The 25,049-nt window shown below is 39.1% G+C and overlaps 1 long non-coding RNA gene across 1 annotated transcript; it reads left to right on the forward strand.

Moving 5' to 3' along the window:
- The first annotated feature begins 5,471 nt into the window (after nucleotides 1–5,471).
- LOC149798957 (uncharacterized) lies at nucleotides 5,472–16,907 on the forward strand. Its single transcript, XR_016420852.1, has 3 exons — nucleotides 5,472–5,602; nucleotides 12,771–12,957; nucleotides 16,719–16,907. It is a non-coding gene; the product is annotated as an uncharacterized LOC149798957 (long non-coding RNA).
- Nucleotides 16,908–25,049: the final 8,142 nt, after the last annotated feature.

Genomic DNA, 25,049 nt, shown 5'->3' on the forward strand with positions numbered 1-25,049 from the left:
TCCAGTAATTATGGCTATAATTATATCATTCTGATGTCAATATGCAGAAATGTATGAATTTGCCAGTTGGTGCAATTTCTTAGATGTGACGGTGATAATATTATGAGCCAGTTAAAAGACACGCGGGTCAAAGCTAGAAGTGGAAGGTACGAACGGATTTTGTTCGATATGAAGCAAGCAGTCACGATAGCTGCTGACCATATAATAATAATAATGAGGACTTTGTATAGCGCATAATCTTTAGAAGCTTTAAGTGCTTTACAACATTAAACAACACCTATAACATAAAAAACATATATAATGATATGATCACAAAAACAAACACCATGAAATTAGAAAACATTAAAAAAACATACTGAGAATATTTAAGGTAGGAAACATTATTAGGTCTTTAAGTTTGTTCTTGCAGTCGAAATGAGTTTGAAGAGCACTCTTGAATGGGATCACTGTGTCTTTGTGTCTAAGTTCAGTGGGCAATTCATTCCACGTTGCTGGGCCCTGGTATGCAAAAGAACGCTGTCCATATGATTTTGTTTTCATAGCGGGAATAATGAGTATACGATTGTCAGAAGAGGGGCGTAAGTATCTTGCTGGTGTGTACACATGGGTGAGGTCGGATAGGTATGTTGTACTGTATAACATCAGAAACTTAAAATTTGGTCATTGAACTCAAACTACCTATGGAACGCTTCACATTTCAGCCAGACAACACATATGTAAATGGGTATGACATGGAAAAAACTCTTTCATTGGTTATCGCGAACCGCAGAAATGGATATTGTCATGTACCCTGGCATTTACTTTCGTCACAAGTAGTGTAATAAGGAAACCAATTAATAGAAGTATATTTTACCTGTAAGCCTCATGACATTGATTTATACAATTTTCTAACGTTTTCGTCATGAAATTTGTGTATACATCTGAAAATTGCTTAAGCAGCTTTATTGCTGACGGTAACACTGTTTCATCACATGGCAGCGGGTGATGTGATGTCATCGTCATTCATATTCCATTGTAGCTTTTAACAACAATAGCTAGATACAATTATGATAAATATTAGAAGCATGACTTACATGATCCTTTCTCTTTGCTTAAATTCCTTGGTCCGTCTACACTTTTACGGGTTAGTAATGATATTGGAAAGCTTAAATATATGAGAAAGCACATCTTATGCGATAGTATCTTATCAGCCTATAAAATGGCCACCTTTTACGCGCTGTTAGCTTTCATCATATGTTTTATTCTTGATGAAGTTTGTTGTATCCTAAAAGGACAAACCTTTGAGCTGTATAAGTAACAGGTTTGTCCGTAATGGACTTCAAACTCCTGGAACGCATCATTGTCATATTTTTCTGGGTTGAAGGTTTTCCTCCTATAGAAAAAAGCATTGGGAGTTGGAAAGATACCTTTTCCAGTGTCTGGACACAGCAGTAAGGTACGATATTCCTTCCTAAAAGGAGGATCCAGAATTCCATTTTACCGTATCAAAGAACTGCAATTACACTCTCATACCAAAACTGTAAACTATCAGAAAAGTTGTTATGTACATGTAATTTAATTGTTTGTTTGTTAGATTTGAATTCATTTTTATAACCATTACATGCTAATGTAATGTAATATTGTTTACTGAATTTGATCTTGTCCAGAATAGAGTTCAGTTCTGTTTAACCTGACGGACGTTTCATTTTTATTTTCGATGTCAACAACTAATAATGGAACATTGTATCTAGTTGCTGACCTTATTCCAAACTCAGTGACAGTTTTAGTAAACAACGTTTTTTTTTATATCTGTCTCTGAGTAAGAATCTTTGAGTTGAGTCAAGGTCATACGTGGTCCACGTGACGTTAAGCATACTTCAATTGACAAACTTCTTTTTTTCCCCAAAAGGATGAACTCTTGACCCTCATCCGGGAATCTGTTTTGCGTTTCAGTTAGTCTTATAACTGCTGTTATGAAAAAAATTATTAATCAGTTATGCCTTAACACTTGAGACGTCAAGTTGCTTTATGCTGTGTCCAGTTTGAGCTGAATCTTTATTTCCTTCAAATTATTGAATTGCAAGTGATTATTTTACGGTTCCCTGGTAATTATACAGAATTCAAAAACTGGGATAGTATTTTCTGTGATTCAACAAGAGAATGTTGACACATCAGTACAACTCTGACTATTACAGACGTCATCGCCTTCCATTTTGGATTTTCATCAAGATTTGAACTGTAATTCACTTCGGGCTTTTCATTGATAGGACTTGTGTTTTTAAATTCTTAGATTAGTTTTGGATTTAATTAGTAAAACCGTAAATTCTTTTTTTTTTGGTTACTTTTCACTTTTATTCTAAGGAAATAAATTATCTGTTAAATTTTACAAAGCTTGTTGTCTTCACTCTTTTCTGTTACATTTTTAAGACCACAGACTCGTAACAAAATCAAGTGCTCTACTTGTCCCAAAACGGATATGTGAAACACAAGATTTTGTCGTATTTCTGATTTCAGAAAGAGAATTATATCAAGCAAATTGACAGGATCAGAAAGATATATGAGTTGGGAAGACTCCCTAATTGTAAGGCACCATATAGCCAATATGGATATCTAACTAGCAATAATGCAGAAGTAGCGGCATATTATGTTTATCGCTATCTTTGCAAATCTGAACCTGATAATCTGAAATGTGCCCATGTCAATCTCATTAATGCTATGTTCAGAGTTAAATCCCAATCTGCCCTCCTGCTAAAGGCTTTGGAACATAGGCATGTCTTCAAACACAGAAACTAGGTGCACACTTCAGTTTTAAATTGATCTAAACATTCCTCAATATATCAATACAAAATCTTGTGCAGAACTTTATAACAATTATAACAGAAAAGTAATCTGGATGGGTTAGATGATCAAAATATAAATACATTTTATTCAAATAGTACTAGCGGCCTTAGCGAGGTGCCAAAGGTGTGATCGGTAGGGGGAGACACTTTTGGAGTTTGCTTGAAACAGATTTAATACAATTAAAGCAGATTATTTAAAAATACATTTTTAAAAAGAAAAACATGCATTTTTCTATGAATATTTCACAATCGTTCTTCAGTGATATAGATATTAGATTTTGGTGGTCCGTTGTGATCATTTCGAACCTAGTCCGCACAGCTTCAAGACCGCCGTTGCAAATAATATTGGTGACTACTTTAAAGGGATAAAATTGATGTAGTTAATTTCTTTTTTATCTTGTTCCTGTTATAAAATATGTACTCCACAAGAAATGTACGGGAATCTTAACATCAGTTTGCGCAGATATATATAAAATAATATGACTTAAGATATAAAAAAAATAAAGCAAGAAACAGCTATTGGTTAGGAGAATCTTTTCACTTTTTCGGGATTCCTTGGAGAATCCTTGATCACCTACAGCCGCCACCTCGCCTCCTTGATCACCAGCGTTGAGGCCACGCTCATGAAGATATAGCTAAGCTGGGGTGGGCACGTGTCCAGGATGGAGGATCATTACCTGACAAAGATCGCACTGTATGGTGAGATGTCCACTGGCCACCGTGATAGAGGAGCATCTCGAAAGAGATATAAAGACTCCTTGATAAAGACCCTCGCCACCTGTGGCATCGATCACCGTCAATGGGCATCATAAGTTGCTGACAGTGAAAGTTGGAGCCGTACAGTTCACCCGGCCACTGCCACTTTTGAACAAAACAGACGAGCCATCTTGACAGAAAAAAGATGGCGAAGAAAAATCCAAGAACCATCAGCAGCACCCACCACAACCCAGACAATCTCCTGCAGCCACTGTGCATGGACATATCTGTCACGTATTGGGCTCGTCAGCCACCAGCACGCGTGCAATAAAACCGTGGACATCCACCTTCCTAAATCTTCGCAAGCGAAGTCAAGCCAACATTTAAGTCTTCCACGTGTAAGTGAGGAAGTTCTTCACTAACAATATTTGCAGAGTCTTCTAACTCGGACACGGACATCTTCAATAAAGGATCGGCCCGGTTGCTTATTGATTTGAGCATCCGCCTATAATGCAGGAGATCGCACGTTCGAACCCCAGTCCACTTATACCAAAGACTTATAAAAAAGGTGCTAGCAGTTCCCTCGCTTGGGGCTTTGCATTAAGTGAATAGTGTTAGGACTGGTCCTTTTGGTTTCCGGATAATGTGACTGGGTGAGACATCATTCTACATGTCTGCGGCATGATGACCCAGTGCTAGACATCACTAAAAACTGCTACACTGCAGACATTGTAGCTATACGACTGAAAAATTGTTAAATCTATTTTAAAAATTGAACACACACACACACACACATAAACACAAACACACACAGGCACACATCTTCAATAAAGATGTAATGTATTCATACCAGTTTTGTGGGAGATATATTCCACTTCATGTTGAGAACAATGCGTTTCCCGTTTCAAAATATGCCAAAATTGTCGAGGGTTTCCCCTCGCTTGAGTTAATTTATTCATCTTGGATTATCTGGTGTATCTGTCCTTGAGTTCAATTATTTATTTAAACGCTGAATTATGTTCCCCATAAAACTTAGTTTCAGTATTTAAGAACCTTAAGCGTCGTAGCCAGTAATTTTTATTATTGTTTGCCTTATCGCATTCTTTTTCTCACCATTTATTGGGAATAGGGAAATTGTCTTAAAGCCAGCCCTCTATAGAATCACCTAGTTGTCTTGTCGATATTAAATTTATTAGACATCACACTCCATACTGGCAACTGATCAACAACAACAATACTTCTTATATAATGTAAAATAATGATAGCGTCATTATTTCCAGTTAAAGTATCAACATTTGTGACAATATCACGCGACGACAAGCAAGCCTAAAACCATAAGAGTCAATCGAGGCAATAACACTCAATGTGAACCCAATTTTCGATACATCTTGTGCAATGTAGAGTTGTAGTAATGCACATTGAGATCACTGAGCGGTTTCCTTGTAGAAATCAATATTGCATCCTAACTTATGAAAATACATATGAGTCGTACAATTTGAAACCACAACGCCGGTATCTTGTCGCCATTGCTGTCAGCGTTGATGTAGTTAACACCACCATCGTCCTCGTCATCTTTGTCTTCGTCGACGTCATTATCACAGACGTCTTCTCGTCATCATTTTGCTATTGCTGCACGCATCTGTTATTGTTGGATTGGTCAATAATACTATAGCACTAATACTATTAATAGTAATATTGTTTAGTGGTAGAATATTCTTATAATTAGTATTATCACTATTGTCATCGTCGTCATTATTAGCAACTGAAGCAGCAACAGGATCAATGTAAACTAAATCAGTATTTATTTCATATTCCTGAATTTCCCCGTGTCTTTTTCTGTTCTTTTTGTTGTTGTTGGGATTGGGGTCAGAACTGTCAATTATAAAGGTATCCAGTTAGTATATATGCCCATACGATGAATGCAATTACTAAATACTTTTTAACTACACATGCGTGAGACAACTCAATTCATAGACTACATATCGTGATGCACGTGCTGTCTGTTCCATAGTGAAAGTTATAAGAGAAGGAAAGCAGCACGAGCATTGGTGTTTGGGACCCACAGTGATTTCGTGGCGCATCAATTTGTGAGTAAAAGTATTTTTTTAAACCATATACCTCCAATATATTTATTTAAATAGATAAGATGATAATCGTTATTGTTTTTAGATCTAATTTAGGGCTACTGTATTACTCCTGACGTGGCGTCGCACTGGCATTTATATACTTCATCATCTGTATATCCGCACCCTTGTGGTATATCGACATTTTTTTTCTGCCATGTCCAATGCAACATTTTGGATGGGTTTCATGGCACAACCAAGTAAAGAGGAGTCAATGGGTTAACTGAAAACAATGCAACTATTTGTAATGTGTGTGAATTTAGTTTGGAAGTATTTTATTACTCTGTACACTGTATTCGGCATTTAGTAATGAAAGTAGGTGAATGGGTATATCTCGATGTGTACTAAACCAACGCTATGGCGCCTCGCTTGGCGCTCAGCATTAAGAGGTTAATGTTAGGACTGGTCGGCCTGGTGTCAGGATAATGTGACTGTGTGGGACATCATGCTACATGTTTGCGGCATGATTCCGCAGTGATAGGCATCACTATAAACTACCACACTGCAGACATCGTAGCGATATCACTGAAGAAGTATTAAAGCTACGTTAAAAATCCAAAAAACACACACACACACACCCCCCCCCCACAGCTATGAAAGATTTCCTTGACCCATATGTCACGCTTTACTGGCCTTCGTTACGGTGTACTATTCATTTTTTGTCATTACATCGTGTAATCTTGGCCTTGCGACTTCAAAATGAGCACATCAGAAACTATATATTGCAATTGATTGTAACTGACCTGAGTAGCTAGATTACACTATGGTAATTGCTAACACTGGACAACAAATTTTTACAAAAGTCATGTTACTGAAATAAAATTAGTCAATTTTTATCAATTTTTATGTGCTGAACACGAATATGACAGTCAAATTGCAAAATTGGCTCTAGTTTTTTTGTAATCTGCAAGAAATTAATGTTTACATAACGAAATGCATTCCAATAGTAAAAGGTCAACTGTAATAGCCTACCTATAAAAAATCAAGTCATTGACTACATCTTAGATTTCTTCGCCTGTCTCTTGTACAGCTGTTCGGGAGCATCTCTGAGGAGTGTCCAGCAGTAGTCAGCCAGCATTGTAGTGGACCATTTTCCCTGGTATCTTTGTTCCATTGTTGCGATATCTTGATGAAAACGTTCGCCGTGTTCATCACTAACAATACCACAGTTGCTAGGAAAGAAATCCAAATGGGAATGAAGGAAGTGAATCTTTAGAGACATATTGCAGCCAAGTTTCTTATACTTCATCAACATGTCTTCTACTAGTTCCTTGTAGTTTTCTGCCCTAACATTTCCGAGGAAGTTTGTAGAAACTAGGCAAAAAGCATTCCATGCTTGTTTCGCGTCACCTTCCAGCAAGTTGTTGAACCGGTCATCTTTGAAAAGCTCTCGAATCTGAGGACCCACAAAAACTCCCTCTTTAATCTTTGCTTCGCTGAGTCGAGGGAATTTTTCATGCAGGTATCGGAATGCTGGCAAAGTCCGGTCAATGGCTTTCACGAAGTTCTTCATCAAACCTAGTTTGATGTGAAGGGGTGGTAGCAAGATTTTCTGAGCCTCAACCAGAGCTGGGTGTTGGATATTCTTCTCTCCAATGGCTACATTCTGCCTGTGAGTCCATTCCTTCCTCATGTAGTGCATTTCCCTTGCTCGGCTATCCCACTCGCATAAGAAACACATGTATTTTGTATATCCTTGCTGCAGTCCCATTAAAAGGGCAACTACCTTCAAATCACCACAGAGGTGCCAGCTGTACTTGTTATACTCAATGGAATTCAGTAGCTGCCTTAAGTTATCGTATGTCTCTTTCATGTGGACAGCATACGCTACTGGAATAGATGGAAGAATGTTTCCATTGTGCAAAAGCACAGCCTTGAGACTCAGTTTCGAAGAGTCCACAAATAGTCTCCATTCTTGTGGGTCATGAGTGATTTTTAAAGCATTCATGAGGCCCTCAATATCGGAACAGAATATCAGATTACTTTCCTTTCTGAAGAAAGGCTCCAATTGCTGGTGGCGCTTTCGATATGCAGTAATTGTGACATCTTCTTCTAGAAGATTCCATTGTTGGAGTCTTGATCCTAGCAATTCTGCCTTGTTCTTTGATAAGTCCAAATCACGAATCAGGTCATTTAGTTCTTCCTGTGTTATTCTGTGTGGGGTTGATGATGCACCACAGTGAAAATCTGGATCACTGCATGCTGATGGACCAGGAGAAGAACAGGTCGACTCACCTTTGTCTTCGTCAGATGAATCAAGAGAATATTCTGCTGGAGGTTCTGGAATAGGAAGTCCCTCACCATGTGGAACTGGTCTCAATGCAGACGGAATGTTTGGGTAGACTATTCTCGACTTCTTTCGCTTCGTTATTCCGCCGGAAAGAGGAGGAACCAAGCAGAAGTAACAGTCATTTAGGTGGTTGCTTGGCTCTCTCCACACCATTGGGACTGCAAACGGCATTGATGACCTTTTGCAATTCAACCACTGTGAAAGCTGTGTTGTACATGTAGCACAGCATATATGCGGAGCCCAAGGCTTGTCTTGGTCACCAACCTTGCATCCGAAGTAAAGATGATATGCCTTCTTCACTTGAGAATTTCTTCTGGTTGGCAAATGTCACTTCCCCACAAATATAGCAAAAATTGTCCGCGGTATTAACACACTTTCGAGGCATTACTGTTCTTTATTGTACGTAAATGGATAAAATAATAAGTTTTATGTAACAGTAGCTTGAACTGTCTCGCACAACGTCTAAAATATTTTAAATGCTGTACCTATCTGATTGGGCTTTATATAGTACACTGCTTACGTCAGCTTCAGCAGCCACCTGGCATTAGTATAATAGGCCTACACATGTATAGTACACTGCTGACGTCAACTTACTTCAGCAGCCGCATGGCATTAGTATTGCATTGCATCAGAAAATGATGCAATCAACTGTGGATGATGTGAGCATGATGGTATTATGCAATGTTACATCATTATTCCGGATGTTGCTGCAGTCCTACTGGAGAAATTTACACAGTGAAACATAGAAAATGAGGTATATGAATATCTTCAAAACGAGAGCCAATACAAATTTTTCACGGTTATATTCGTGTTCGGCACACCAAAATACTACAGATTAGGGCCTTTTCAAGTCAGTAATGATTTCACTGTTGACCAGTGTAATGGGTAAAAATGTGTATTAAACTGCAACTATGCCGATCAATTTATCTTTCTAACGCTCCGGTGGACTATTGGTTAGAGCGTTCGCCTCGGGTGCGGGAGGACGCGGGTTCGATCCCTGACCGAGTCGTACCAAAGACTTGTAAAAATGGTAATAGCAGGCGCCTTGCTATGCGCTAAGCATTAAGAACTTAAGTGTTAGGACTTGTCAGCCTGATTAATGTGACTGGGTGGGACATGATGCTACATGTCTGCGGCATGACGTCCCAACATCACTATAAACTGCCACACTGCAGACATCGTAGCGATATGGCTGAAAACTTGTTAAAACTACGTTAAAAATCCAAATCGCACACACACACACAGACGCACGCACACATACACACAAGATATATGTGCTCTAATTTAGGAAAAATGGTCTTGGTCAACAAACATTCAAATTAATTACAATGTTTAACGTTGTCGACCAAAATAACCAGATTATGAACATGAATGTTGCATTATTTTCTATGCATTCCTGTCATTACTACAACAAAAGAACATTAATTATTTTACATTTTACTGCCACACAGGCAGACAGTGGTGAGACGGCAGTGATTCGTAACGGTGAGCGCTTCAGACCACTCGGCCACTCGGGGCCCCAACTTGACAAGTACAAGTACTATACCCTTGCAATCTCTGTACTCAAGTGAAGACCTGGGAAACTGTGACCAAGTTCGAATGTCAGTCTGTTTATCCGTCCGGCTGTCTGTCTGTGAATATTGGAATAAATGCCAAATAAGTTTGTACTTTGCCTGTGCCTAATCTTATTTTGTCCATAAGTGGGCTTTTGGAGAAGTTTTCTGCTCGTCACTGCTTAAACGATTTGATTTAAACTTCTTGGCTCAACATGTTTGTAAATACGCATAAGGTTTAACATTTTGCCTATAGGTCATTTTTGGGGTAATGTTGACAAATTGTAAAAAAAAGATATGGATTTAAGATGTCTCCACTCCGCGCCTCGAAAATTGGTAGTAACACTTTGTAGGATAAATAGATCATTGGTAAGTACAGTGTATGGTTTCTTAGCCTTATTTTTAGGTAATTGCTTTGAAAAATTGGGTTACTGAAGAGTTTATCAAATTTTTCTCTTCCATGTTGCTAGAATTTTTTTTGAAACGACTGTTTCATTTGAATGGGCACAACGTTAATACTTTATTTTAATCCTAATTTTGATCTATTATCTTGAATCTGTTTTGTTTTCAGTGGTGTTTTCAGTGGTGTTTTTAGAGGTGTTTTCACTGGTCTAGGTGTTGGAAGTTATTTTATTACTTCTTCTAAACTTTTGCAAAGATTTTTTCGCAACTTTTCAGCCTAACGTACTAAATTCTTGAAGATGCGCAGTAAGTTTCTTTGTTTTTGTTTTCTCTTTCTCATTTTGGGGGAATTTCCTTAAAACTTTTCGAACACTTGTGCATTTTGAGAAGTCAGTGTTTGGCGTACCACATCTCCACCATGCTCTTCAATAATTTAACTGAAACTTTGGGGTCTAAACCATGTGGTTCTTGCAAATGCGCAAACTTTTTAATCGTTTCCTCTTGTTGATCTTTGGGGCAAGTTTTGGAGAAAATTGTCAAACAATGTTTTATAAGTCAAATTCATGGCATCCTCTCTTTTATAAACATATCTAGGATTGTTCTAACTTTAATTTGAAGAAGTCGGTGGTTGTGAACTGGGCAACAGGGTTTTTGCATTTTTTTTGTGGGTTTGTTTGTTGTTTGTTTGGATGTATATTGAACTCTTCTTAAACTTGAATTGAATTTTGCCTTTTAAAGTCACTGCTCGGGTACTTTCCGTTTTAGAGTAACGACTCTTGGCATCTGGATATGATTGTTAGTACTGCTCAACGTACAACTAATGAAATTCACTGCGACCTATATAGATTTGTGCATTCTGTACAGTGCTTCTGACCAAAGCAGTTGAAAGTAAGACTAAATACCGATACCTTTATTCAGTGGTGCTGTATATTTGTAATGACATTCTTATATTGTGATAGATTCATTTTACATTATGTGTATTGTACATGCAAATAAATGGGAGCTAAAAGCCTTCTTTATACTAGTGGAGATATTGAACATAGTGGACATATTGAACATAGTGGCTGTCACTCGAAGGATACTCGGGGTCTATTACTCCCACCAAGTAAATCTAACTGCTAAGGGTGGAAAATAAGAAGTACTAGAGCAGATTTTATGAGCTGGGATTTGACAAGAATACGACAGAAACAATATACAAACAAACTCTGGTTTGTGTCAACACATTATACGGATTTTTCTAGAATGATTGGGAATGAAACGTAAACTCATCAGTCTGGGAACAAAACTGACAGGTAAGGAAAAATAAATTCTGAAAAAATTTGAAAAATATGGAAGTTTGACGTATCTTGAAATATGTTTAATTGGAACATATGCCTTTTGTAGTCCTTAAATTAATCCTTATGTTACAGTACTTCCGCTTCTAAATTACCATAGAAAAATGCTACATATTATTGTCGTCACGTTTAAAAAAGTCCCTTGACCAAACATCTCAAATATCACCGCCACTTTCTTCTAAATTTATTTTGTGCAAGGCAGTTCCGTGCTCCTTTACGGCAAGCTAAACATATAGGTGATTACAGTCTAGTTCATTGAAAGCTTCTGGATGCATGCTGACGGTGAAACGATTTCCATGAACTATGAACTGTATATAAATAAAAACTACACATGCAATATATTTCGCATATACGTATATTAACTATAAATGAATTGCGTGGGCTGGGGCTTTATTTAAGTTTTAGAACATGAAACCGAACCCCCAAAAACTTTATTTAAAATGGCGCTGAAATGTTTAAACTACACCGGCTATTCGACCTCGCATAGACATAGAACACAATTAATTTTACTATATGTTCTCTACATTTGTTTCTCAGTACTGACCTTTCCACTGTGTGACAATCAATGCAAATCATATGTTAATCCAAAATGCCTTCAGAGATGACTTCATGGTGAAGTTCTCGTCAAAGGTTGACCTGCTCTTTTTTGAGATGCTGGACTGTCAACAGAGCAACATGTAAACAAAACGTATTTCACTTCTGGATCATCACCAAGGCCTTATTACTCACTGTGCACTGTCGCCAAAATACACACAGACAACAATACCCTGAGCTCATATTATCAAGAATAAACAATTACCTTTAAATCCCTACCAAAAATGCATAAATAAACTCTATCACCACCAAAATGAGAGAGGAAAAAATGTTATAAAAATAGACTAGAACTACATTCGTGGGTACTGAACTGGAAGTACTAAATGTGACCTGATTCCAAATAGCTGACAAGGTCATATGGATAGAATGGTACATTTAAAAATGCGCCATTAACCAAATCTATATACAGCTTTTCCTACCTGGACACATCTCACCCAAGCCCTCATGAGTTCGAGTTTGGGCTCGACCAGCGTGGGTAGGTGAGAAAGCTTATCAATATCTTCTCTTGTGTCGGTGATTCTTCCAGTGATCTTCCCGGTTTCTTCCTCCACCAAAATATACTGGCCGCCATGCTAAAAAAATAACCGTTAAACACCACAAAACCAAACCTCTAGCTTGAAGCCCAACCGATTATAAAACGAATCAATTCGTCAGAACTAGGCTAGCTTTGTGTGTGACATCGAGCATGTACGTCTTACGAATTATGTCCACAGTCGGAATTGCACCTCTACCGTTAAGTTACCTTTAAGAATTGACACTGGCATAACATTACACCTCTAAATTAGGTTTAAGATTCGATACTGGCATAAAATTACATCTCTAAGTTGCCTTTAACATTTGACACTGGCATAAAGATGTAGTCATATAGTGCCTTAATCTAGGAAAGAAACACATCGATACTATTTTTACGGTACCATAGCTTCGTTGTCAAATAAAAGTTTCTATTTAACTGTTTACAGTATAAAATGGCACCACTAACGTGGACGACAGTCATGGGGGCAGTGCTTCTGTGGTTGATGACCACGCCAATCTCTAGTAAATATGAAGCGAATGACCAACATCTTGTCGAAAAGTTGATGGAGAAGATTCACGAGCTCCACTGGAAGTTGGAATATATCAAAAAGGGTCTGACCGAAGCTAGAGAGAGTAAGCGAACTGTCTTTCCGACTGTGTATCTTCTATGTACCCATCTTACATCTTTCACAGCACTACTTCTCTAACCTACATTTGAACAACGAATTTCACTAGTCTTTGGTTAGCATTCCATATATGGCGGCGTGCATGGATTTTTTAAAATTTTTCTTTAACGTAGCTGTAACAATTTTTCAGTCATGTCGCTACGATGTCTGCAGTGTACTGTTTATAGTCATGTCTAGCACTGGGGCATCATGCCGCGGACATGTAACATGATGTCCTACACAGTTATATTATCCTGACACCAGGCCGACCAGTCCCAACACTAACTTCTTAATGCTGAGCGCCAAGTAAGGTAGCTGTTAGTAACATTTTTGTTAGTCTTTGGTATGACTCGACCGGGAATCGAACCCACGACCTTCCGCATCCGAGGCGGACGCTCTAACCACCCGGCCACCGGAGCGGTCGTCGTGCATGATGAAAAGACGGGGTCCGACTTATGTGACAATGAAGGTAGGGGAGATTTTGTAAAATGTGACGTAACAAAACCATCAGCTCCATCTAACAGAGAAAATGTAAAATACGCAGAAAAAGTACGCGGTGTCTGAATAACTTGCCCAATGGTGATACATGCTGATTGGTTGATCGATTTGCTGAGAAATATTCATTGCCATTCCCACGCTCTGACAATAAATGTACAATCTTACATCCCCCACCCATGCACAGATAAAGTCCCAGTAGTCTAGACAAAACGCGTTCTTTGCACGAATTCCGAGTTTTAACAATTCAATGTGAATTGATTGTGGATGGACAAAAATGAATAAATGATATTAGTCTTCAATGCTTGCTCGAGGTCCCATTCTTGTTTATCATTAAATAGTGTAAATGTACCATGTGATTTCTAGAACGGTTCCGTTTCCCTTTCGTAACTTCTCTACATAAGTTTGTCCCTGAAATATTTCATGGAGTTGAAGCCTAAAAAGGTGGAAATCGTCAGAAAATCAGAAAATGGCGGAGAACCCAATCACAGGTTACAGTACGCGCAGCAAAATGATTATCATGTTGAGAGCGTTATGACAAGATTTTTGGAATTATTTGCACGCATTGAGTAAAAGCGTTACAGTAAGTTCATTTTTGAAAACGAAACATTGGAATGTTTGTTTCGGCCTAGTACAAAACTATCCCGCTCGATTCTCCTGTAATCAGCACTGCAATTGTGTCTGACGTCATTAGGTAAACGTGGTAAATAGATGTTGAAGGACACGTCACGAAATCAGACATATATCCAGTAATAAGCATCATCATGTATCATGCCCCTAGATTATGTAACTTGTCACTTGATCGTAACACGGAAACTGTGAAGACTTACCCCACAAGTGCATACATATTTTTAACTAACATAACGAGATGAATGTTCTTGTGGATCCATTTCTTATGTTGTGACCTTGATTAGGGAACTTGTATGGAACCTACGAAATCTCGCACCTTGTATACACTCCAACATGAAGAGACATGCCCATGCACGGTGCTGCAACATAGCTTGAATGCTCTGGGATATATGATGGCTGCCATTTCTTTAATTCTTGGCTGCATTTGTTGTTGTATCCAACTTAAATTTTAGTGTACATTGCTGTGTGCCTCACCTTTATTTTCAGGATATATATGTAAATAATACAAATCATATGGCAAATAACGGTCCTTTCAAGTGCACTGGATCCAGCAAGGGATCACGTTTGTCAGGGATTGATTAAAATAAATGTAATAAACTGACTACGAACAGTGCAAAACTTTTATAAAATATCTTTCAGCATCCGCAACAAGTCAGTCATGTAAAGTTTTACAAAGACAACGGTTTGTCTGTTTTATTTGTTTGTCTTGTCTATGTTTTGTATTTGCCTTTGAAAAAGACTGAGTCGAAAGCGCTTAGGCTAGCTAAATACTGGTTTTGCACTGTTCGTAGTCAGTTTATTATATATATATATATATATATATATATATATATATATATATATATATATATATATATATATATATATCGTATCATTCCATGTATGAATAGACAGCTTATTGTAGCACCCCGTGTTATATATATATCGAAAAGACCAGAGATCAGGACTTAAAAATGCTTTTTATAAATAATAAAGGTGAGATAGAACATGCCTTTCAATATCGCATAGTGACTTTACGTCAGCACAGTGTCTGTCACATCAGCACAGTGTCTGTCACATCAGCACAGTGTCTGTCACATCAACACAGTGTTTGTCACAACAACAGTGTTTGTCACAACAACACAGTGTTTGTCACAACAACAGTGTTTGTCACAACAACACAGTGTTTGTCACATCAACACAGTGTTTGTCACATCAACACAGTGTTTGTCACAACAATATCAGCTTCTGATAATATAGAACAGTCTTGTGTGTCTAAATGCCAAATGCCAAAATACAGCGTTGTAATACACCATATTATGGTGAAATTAATTATATTATTAAATTCATGCGTCTATTAACAGCTAAATGTATTAGATTGACTGTAACACATTCTGACATGGTAGCGTGATCTTGGTGGAATTTTTTTTTACTACTAGTGTACTTGAGCAGTGTGGTGGGAGATAACAGCGGCTTTATAAAGAATTATATGATAATTATAAAACATTTCAATTCAATAGCAATATGTAATAAATCTATTAAAATTTCTCACAACAATTTGATTCAGTTTTATTTATTTTAAAGTGCCAAAGTTAAGATTAGTTATGTACAAATATGTAAGTGATGGTTTTAGAATACATGGCCGAAATTCTTTTCCACTTAGATGTTCATACTTTGCTGCTCTGACAGCTGTCTGCCAATTCCCTGTCTGCACTCGTATTTATATACTCTTATTCACGTCATATGACCTTAGTTAGCCAATCAATGTTTGTCCTTATCAGGGTTGACCATGGCGGTAACCAAGTCAACTCTTCAAACTGCATGGAAAAAAATCCCTCTGAACACAAAATTTAGACGCAGTTAAGTTGTCCTCTCAATGTCCGTGGTGTGCGCTTTTACTTTTAATCTTATTTATATATTCATACCTATGATTAAGTAGAAATGAACGAAACGGACAAGCGAATTAGTATGAGAATCGAGCGAGAGTTTAAAGTACTGATGATGCAATGAGTCGTAATACGGTTATAAATAGTCCCAATCAAATGCATACTATTTTGCACATTAAAGTAAAATAACAAGTTCTACACAACCAAGAACTTACAATAATGAACAGTAACATTAGTTCTAACTCATTGTTCAACAAAAGTCTGACAAGAGAAATGTGATTCTTCGGCCGGGCACATTGATTCCATCACTATCATGTATCTGCGCGGTTTCTGTAATAAACAGCCACCGGATGATTAAGTCACTAATGTATGGACTAACATCATATTTCTCAACGTTTAGCATCAAATAATCTTCACATTAAATGGACAATGTTTGTGTATGCAAAACTCGATTCACAATGCCATTAAGGTATTACAACATAGTGAACTGTCTCATGTTTTTCTGACTTTGTTTCATGTTTTTACATTATTATTATTAGTATTACTATTGGATAAAGAATGTAGTTTTTAATAGTGCCTAATAGTGTGGTTTGCTGAGTTAGGCATTACAGTATAGAAAACAATGCTATGATGTATATTATTTAAGCAGACTTCTAAGTAATGAAGCATTGCGTTGTAGTTCATTTGTCTAACCAGATTTTGCCCTTTTTTCATCTTGTCTGTCGCTTGCTTATTCTAGATACGTGTCCAAAGAACTACATTCGTTATGTTGGCAACGATGAGCGACCTTTCTGCTACAGATATGAAGCAAAGAGAAACCACTGCCTTAATTATACTGACGCACGAGAGGCGTGTCAACTCGAAGGTGGTGACCTCATCCAGTTTAGCGAAGAAAATTTTAATTTTTTCATTACCTACGGTAGAGCATTTTTAGGTAAGTAAATGCCAAGTAAATTTTCTTATTCAATGTTTGACATAAATTTTGTTTTTTAAATGGACATGTTTTGAGATTCCATTTAACACATGGCACAGAAGACTTTGCGCCGTTTTAAAATAAAGATGTAGACCTGTACACTGACATGTCTTTGATTTTATATAGGGGCATTTCGATAGGGGCATTTCGAAGGTTACCAGAACGAGAGAGAAAAAGCAGATCCCAACGCCACTGCAGCCTCAGCCGTAAGGATCTGAAACGGTCTATTTCAAGCCCCTTTTTGCGTTGTTGATTACTATTTTGAACAGTTTCCGATTGGAACTGACTTGCCAGTTAGTATAAAATACAAGATAAAATGTTTCCCTATTTGCCCTTCCCCCTTTTTTCCCGCTCAGATATCTGTAGAAACGTCAATGCCACCACAAGCTTATGTCGGCAACAATCTTACCGAAATGCCACAGCTGGTTTTAATATTTTCGGAAGATTGTGGAAAAAGTAAAAGAAACTAAGTGAATCTTAACACTTGAAAGCAGATCTAGGACTCTGATTTTTAGATTAAGAACTTTTTCCCGTGAAAACGTCGACTCAAAAGAATGTTAAGAAACAACTCATAGCAAAGCTGACTTTGGGTCAAATGGTTTGTATGGACGGTTTCACGAGAATAGAGCAGCAGGGGGGGGGGGGGCGAATCGGACATTTGTCTGAATCGTCATTTGGCTTAATTGATACTTTCTGCACTCAGCGGATCCGGTGTCGTCAGCGCCTGGTAAAAAAAAAACGACGTCGTCGTCGGGGGGATCGTCCAAACGTCATTTGGTTTAATTAATACCTTCTGCGCGCCGATCCCAGCGTCGTCAGCGTCCGGTAAAAAAGCGCGACGACCGCGTCGATGTCATCGCCCATCCCCCTGCTGCTATGATCTTACAAACAGAGTGATCACTAACTCCTCCTCTTGTAGATCAATTAGGTTATTTGACTGATCGGTAAGTTTAAAATTAATTCTTGTTAAAAACCGATTATGGCATCGCATATAGACCGGATTAATCGGACTCTCAACGATTAAAAATCCCGGAGGGGCTGTTGGTGAAAATGAATAAAGGATATACCCCTGTTGAACCTGATTTGATTGCTTGGTATCCACCTGGTAACTCCCTTCGATAACATCACACACTAGATTGATTGCTATCACCGATGCAATATTTACGTTGTATGGAGCAATATGCCTACCATCCTCTCCGTTATCGTGTCTGAGGATAGTTGATGGGGCGAGAAAATCATTAAGAGATTTTCTTAGTTTTGGCGCGTTGTATCCTGGAAACTTGAAATCGGGTAAATTGGCTTCTGTGATATTATACTCGGTTAGGAATTTTTGTTTATTATCATCGCTGTTAGCGGATATTGTCCCGACGATTCGTTCATTGATATATTCCATGTCTGATATAAGTTGATTTAACACCTCAACGTGTTTTCGTGCTTTTGTTTCCCGTAGTTGTTCTAGTTGTGATTGGCAAATACGATTAATCTCGGCAAACGCATCAGTGATATCATTTAAACCAACTGTGGCCAGGGCGGATAATTTAGGAGTTTCCTTATACGGAAAATGCCATTGCATGGTATTCCTGTCTTGAAATATAAACCTACTGGGTAATAACGCGCCTTTTATAATAGACCAATCAGTTCGATACCGGGGGGTAATCTCATGATACGATTGCTCATTCGTGTGCAAGTCCTCGGGGATTTCATGAGGTGGATTCTTGGGCCAACCTAGTATGGTTCTTATTGAACTGCCATAAATATCAACCATATACCCCGGTGTGCTTATTTCAATCGTCGACGATAACGTCGGTTCATGAACCGTAATAGCGATTTTTGATTCTTTTCCTGTGATTGATTTTATCCTGCGTTGAAATTCTTTATTGATTTGTTCTATTTGGTATGACCCAGTTGGTATTGTAACCTCCTTCCAGTCTGGGGTCCCATCGGGCTTATTTGTCCATGCAAAAACCAGCGAGTTATTAGGTTGTTGTCCGTTAAATGCGTCCGCTCGGATATTAGGCCAACTGTGATATATTCGCAATTTTGCCAGCGCTATTTCCTTCACTGGAACCGGTGATGGGAAGTTCACACTGAATTCGGGTTTCGTTGATGTCACTGATATCATACTTGTTTGTACCGGAGTGGTGTTCTCCGCGATCCGCTGAAGTAATTGAAACCCTTCGGGGTTCAGCGACATTATTATTATTCGTTGTTTTTAGTGTCTAATTTCAACAACCAGAGCCCATTAAAGTGGTTCCGGCTTCCAGTTGAAAATCCTCGATTTTTGACATCGCGGAGCTATACAACTGGACCATCGTGGAGAATTCAACATCGGATATGAACAAATTATCAATTGACAACGAGATCAACCCGGATAATTTCGAGTACGCGTCGGATACTATTTGATGTTTTACTGTATACTCGTTGAGTTTTTTCTGAAAACACGATGATATCTTTTTAGTGATTGCGTTGGCGACTCCAGCAATTGTTGTCATCGCGGAGATAGCGATTGGAACAGCGATCGGGGCTATCGTGGTCACCGTGGATAAAATAACACCGGTACCGGCTACTATACCCGACACCGAGTACACGACCGCGTCGATGGCGGTTATTTTTCGGCGGTATTTTTTTATTTTTGCGCGGTATTGTTCGGAAAGCGTTTTCAAATTCGCGGAGAATTCTTTTGCGGTATCGAATCGATATTGATGTGACGTCGGTGATACCTCTGATTCAATTACCCTGGTGGTCATTTTATTTTAAAAGAGCTAGTGTTTTCAATTACTCACTTAGATCCACCACGAATTCCACATACCATGTGATGTTTGCCCCGGTTAAAACTCTATCAACGGCATAAATTGTAAACGGTTCAGTTGCGTCCTTGTCTATAATTGTTGATATTGTATTGTTAAACCCGAATGAACTCGACGATGATATATTAAACTGCATCATTGAAACCAGTGTCAATCGATAAATGCCCTTAACAGTTGCGGTGATATTTACTGTATTATTCGTAGGAGTCCAGATAAATGATCCATGCCGAATCGTGTATACTGTGTTGATGGTGTTCTCATGAGGGATTTTTATTTTTTCGAGTTGCTCTACTACTCTCGGTAGTCCGTCTTTAATCGCTTTAACATCAGTTGTAACTATTCCTATTTCCCGCCAACTCGCGTCTATATTATTCTTGTTCGCTGCAACATTAGTTTTGATTGTTTCTATTTCCCGTGTATTCTCGGTCATGCTTTTTTTGTTCGCTGCAACATCAAGTTTGATTGTTCCTATTTCATATGTATGCACGTCTATACCTTTTTTGTTCGCTGCAACATCAGTTTTGATTATTCCTATTCCCCGCCAATACGCGTCTATATTTTTTTTGTTCGCTTCAATATCAGTTTTGATTGTTCCTATTTCCTGTGTATGCGCGTCTACACCCTTTTTGTTCGCTTCAATATCAGTTTTGATTGTTCCTATTTCCTGTGTATGCGAGTCTACATTATTTATGATCGTTGTAACATCAGTTTTAATTGTTTCTATTTTCCGTCCATGCGAGTCTACATTATTTATGATCGTTGCAACATTAGCGCCGATTATTTCTATTTCCCGTTCATGCACGTCTACACTCCTTTTGTTCGCTGCAACATCAGTTTTGATTGTTTTTATTTCCTGTCCATACGCAGTGATATCATTTATAGTTGTTGTAATCTCATCCAGCTTGGTATTTTTTTTACCAAAGAATTTATCAAAGTTGTCATCGATCCTGTTAACATTTTTTCGTAACGTGTAAAATTGGCCCGACAGCGTTGTAAACTCCGAAATAGTAGTTTTTATCCCCGCAAGATTCGGTTCGGTTACCGTCGGGGTCCCAAAAAAACTAGCGGTAGTGAGTTGTATATCGGTGACAGATTTTTTCACCTCGGTGACAGATTTTTTCACCTGCGCGTCGAGTTCGGTCACCGATCTATCTAACCTTGGAAAACCGTCTTGGACTAATGTTACCCTATCCGTCACCGTCGACAGATGTTCACCCGGTTTGAGTCGTCCGTCGCTGGTATACAGCGCGATAGCGTTCTCGGCGGCATCACGCTGTCGTGTTAAAACGTCATCCAGCGACACATTACTGGATTTCAATTTACCCTGGCGGTCTTGAAATACAACTATTTCACCTGGGTCAACACTTGTTAAATTCAACGTATCAGCGATTTCATCCTCAATTAGTTTTTTTATGTCATCGGTGGTGGGCGTTTCCGTGGATTTTTTCAGCGCCGAAACCGGTCGTCCCCAAATATCAATCATCGTTATTGTAAAAAAAACGGTGTTTTTAATTAACCCGCCGGGCCTCTACGACCCCACTAGTGTATTCGTTTACAACCACATGAGGTGGTTTCCGCGATGATGAAATCACCGCGAGTACGTTCAATACCTCACGGCCACATATCGGTGGGTCACTTAATCGCTGTGTTGGCAGCGTGGAATAAAAAACCGGGGCTGAACACGCCCGGATATACCGCATGAACTCTTTCGGCGGAGCTAACCCGTATGAATCAAAATAGACGATCGCACGCGGATCAATCGCGTACGCAACCCAATGAGTTCCCGCTCCGGAGGACCCATCGAGGTTAATTATGCCGGTTTCAATATTCCTTGGTGCCGCCGGTAATTGATCCCTCATAAAAACACCTCTGAAGTTTTTAATCGCTAGCGCGTTTGCGGCGTCTATTAAATCAAAATTAGACATAGGAGTCATTAAACGGTTCCCGGTAGTCTTAGACCCTTTCCCGAATACCATGAATACGGGGTTCCCGGTAGTCTTAGACCCTTTCCGGCCACGGATCGTTTTTTTTTATAGCCTTTCCCGGTTGCCTTCTTCAGTGCCATCCCCGCCGCGGTACCAACGGCCCCTAACGCCGCCGCCTTAGCCACTGCTGGTGCGGCCGCGGCAATCAACGCTGGAATCGCAGCTAACAGCGGAAATATCCCACCGGTCTTTTCCATGTTTTTAATCGCTGCGGCCGAGAAATCTATCTGAACACCCTTTTTATTCTTCATCGCATCATTGAAATGTTTTATTTGACGCGCCGTCAACGATATCTTATGATTACCACCCGCCATCTGTGACGGCTTCAGCGTTATTGCGGCCCCGCATTGTTTAGCGGACTTTGATCGTAATTTCTTGACTTGACCATCAGTCAACTCTACACTGACGACACTATACGACATTTTATTGTAAACGCGTTTGTGTTTTCAATTACATGTTTTCCACTGGTGCATCAATGATTCTCATTCGTCCACCAACACCTTCCAACAGCATTGATTTATCGCTGAGAATGACAGCAACCGCTCTATAATTAACACCACCCGGGGCTATACGAGCTCTAAAGTGTATATCAACGACGGATTGTCTCGTTAAATCAAGATGTTCCAATGAAAAATAATAAATCGGATACAGGTTTTTAAAATCAAATTGTGATATTTGCAAACCAGTGTCGACGTTTTGATCACGACCCATATATGACAGCAATCGATGGTACACACGTGCGACATGGTTGTCGCCGTAATTAAGCTGTATATCCTCGGATGGTTCCTGTTGTCCGTTTATTCTCAGCGAAACATCCCTGACTCCTAATTGATCAAATATCATATGGCTGCGTTCTTGATTACCCAATCGTTCCCTATTCTGTAACGCAACAAATATATGACGCGGGGCTGAAACACCCTGTTTTGATGCCAAGTGCCATGTAAACGTATCGGCGACGTTATCCTCTTTAGCATCAGTTGTTACCGCTAGCCAAGTCAACAACGATTTCCCCCCCTGTTCCATAAATGATAACAATCGTGCTTCCGTGGTAACTGATGGAGTCAACACCGGCATCCACAATGCTATTTTAGTTAAAACGACTTTACCGTCAGCGACACCAGCAGCACGCCATATTGCATTGTTATCATCGCCCCTTCGCGTTAGCGCGATTGTATGCTTAGCCCCATAGATAACTTTTCTGACATTTCTGCAAAACCCAAATATGTGATGGAGTGGAATCGCGCATGAAAACTGTCGGCGTGGTCTTTGCAACATTGTTACTCGTGCTGCGAATCCCATATTGTAATTATCGTTAATACTTTTCATAATATTGAACTCAGCGCCTGGTTTTGCTCTGCGATCTGGATTGGCTGCTTCAGCCTGGTCAACTGCGGTATTTTCTTTTATTAGCACGTTAACGTACTGAAGATGATCAGCGTTATTAGTGGTATCCTTTGCGAACATCATAGATGGGCCCGCCGATCTTGTATAATCGTCCGAGTATCTCGCTAACCCAATTATCGTCGTTGCAACATCAACCTCGCGTTCTATTGATTCAATTTCTCGCCCGTCAATAAGATATCTGGCGCTCTCAAATAACGCCATGATACCGTTGTTGACGAAACCAACTCGAACACGATTGTCATCTGCGTATGGCGTATTATCGGCAGCATTTGTCACGAGTTCTCCCTCAATTTCGATAAACGCTTCACACGGCAAAAAGTACTTTCTGGTATCTTGGACTTGAAGTTCAATTCGCGATCGTAGGTCGGCTTGTGGTGGTTGATAGGAATAAAATTGATAATCGCGGACAGAATCGTCCCTGCGCACTGGGGCATCCATATCAAACGCGGGATCAGCGGTTCGCGCAAACATTTTATTATTTATCATGTTGATGTTTTCAATTGCGATTTTTTCGTCGTAAATTCTTTGAATTCTGTTTAAGACCACTCCCCCGCTATTGCGTTCATGAGCGCGTTGGTGGATGACTGAGCCGCCAACGACTCTAATTTTTCTTCCACGGCGTTATTTATTACTTTACTGACATTTGCAGGCATCACTGTCGTTGATGGCATCACCGGTGGTTTCTGTTTTCTTTTTCTCACCAACGACATTAGTTTGTCCTTTGCTGCAGAAAACGCCTTTCCGGCAACATCTCCAATAGCACTAATACCCCTATCACGAATAACATCAATAGCCTTCATTCCTAATTGTTTGGCTAACGGCGCTACTTTTGGAGCCATTCTTGTAAATAACCCCGCAATGGTGCTACCGAGACCATCTCCATAGTACGCGCGGTAAACAGGCAATCGCGAGTTTACCACGTAGACGAGTACTGGTTTATCGTGGTTGTAATGTATGATCATCTTTATTATAAAAACACCGGTTTTCCAATTAGTGATTGATCACCACCCCCCCCCCCTTCCCACCGCCGTGTGGAAAAACCGGAATAAATTTTGTCAAAATTTCCTTGGGTTTTTGCCCTCGATAAAAATCGGGTTTTTTTCTGGTTTTTTCTTGATTTTTAGTCATTTTTGGTCGTTTTTTGTTGCCTATAGTCGTTTTTTTTCGATTTTTCAGCAAAAACATCGATTTTCTCTAAATGATTTTCTGGGGTTTTCACCCGTAAAAACCGACCAAAAACGACAAAAAAACGACCAAAAACGACCAAAAACGACCAAAAATTAACAAAAATTAACAAAAACGACAATTTTATAATTTTTTTAATCATCCACTAACTCGTCTATGAGCGTTCGATACGCACTAATGTCCATTATACCGCCCGTAAATAACCGCTTGCAAATATCAGCGGCCTCATTGATTATTTCCGGAGAGTTATTTCCGGCTCGTTTTCCTCCGATTAGTACCTCTAGCCGTGATATATCACTGAGAACACTATTAGGACAGGTAACGCCGTAGGATTCTTTACCAACAGAGTATCCTTTTCCTTTTTTTAGTTTTACCCTTTTTTCAACTTCCTTGTGGAATGCGTCGTAATCGGGATCACCACGATGTGGTAATGCATTTTCATGTTTACTCGCTAAATACACTATTCTTGTCCAATCCTTTAACGTCTTTATATTTTTCTCGTAACCGCTATTGATATGCTCCTTATCTCGTATGCTCTTAGCAAAATTAGAGGCAGTAAAATCAACTAATTCTTCCCTGCTGCTGAAGCCTCTAATTTGATCTATTGTGCTCTTCTTGAGTACATTACGGGGTATATTCCCCCTTTCTCTTTTTCTTCCGGTATTTCTTCCGGTATTTCTTCCGGTATTTCTTCTTCTGGTTCTCTTGCGGTAGCA

This window comes from Sinohyriopsis cumingii, chromosome 5, assembly GCF_028554795.1.
Source record: "Sinohyriopsis cumingii isolate HCF-2022 chromosome 5, ASM2855479v2, whole genome shotgun sequence".
NCBI classification, from domain to species: domain Eukaryota; kingdom Metazoa; phylum Mollusca; class Bivalvia; order Unionida; family Unionidae; genus Sinohyriopsis; species Sinohyriopsis cumingii.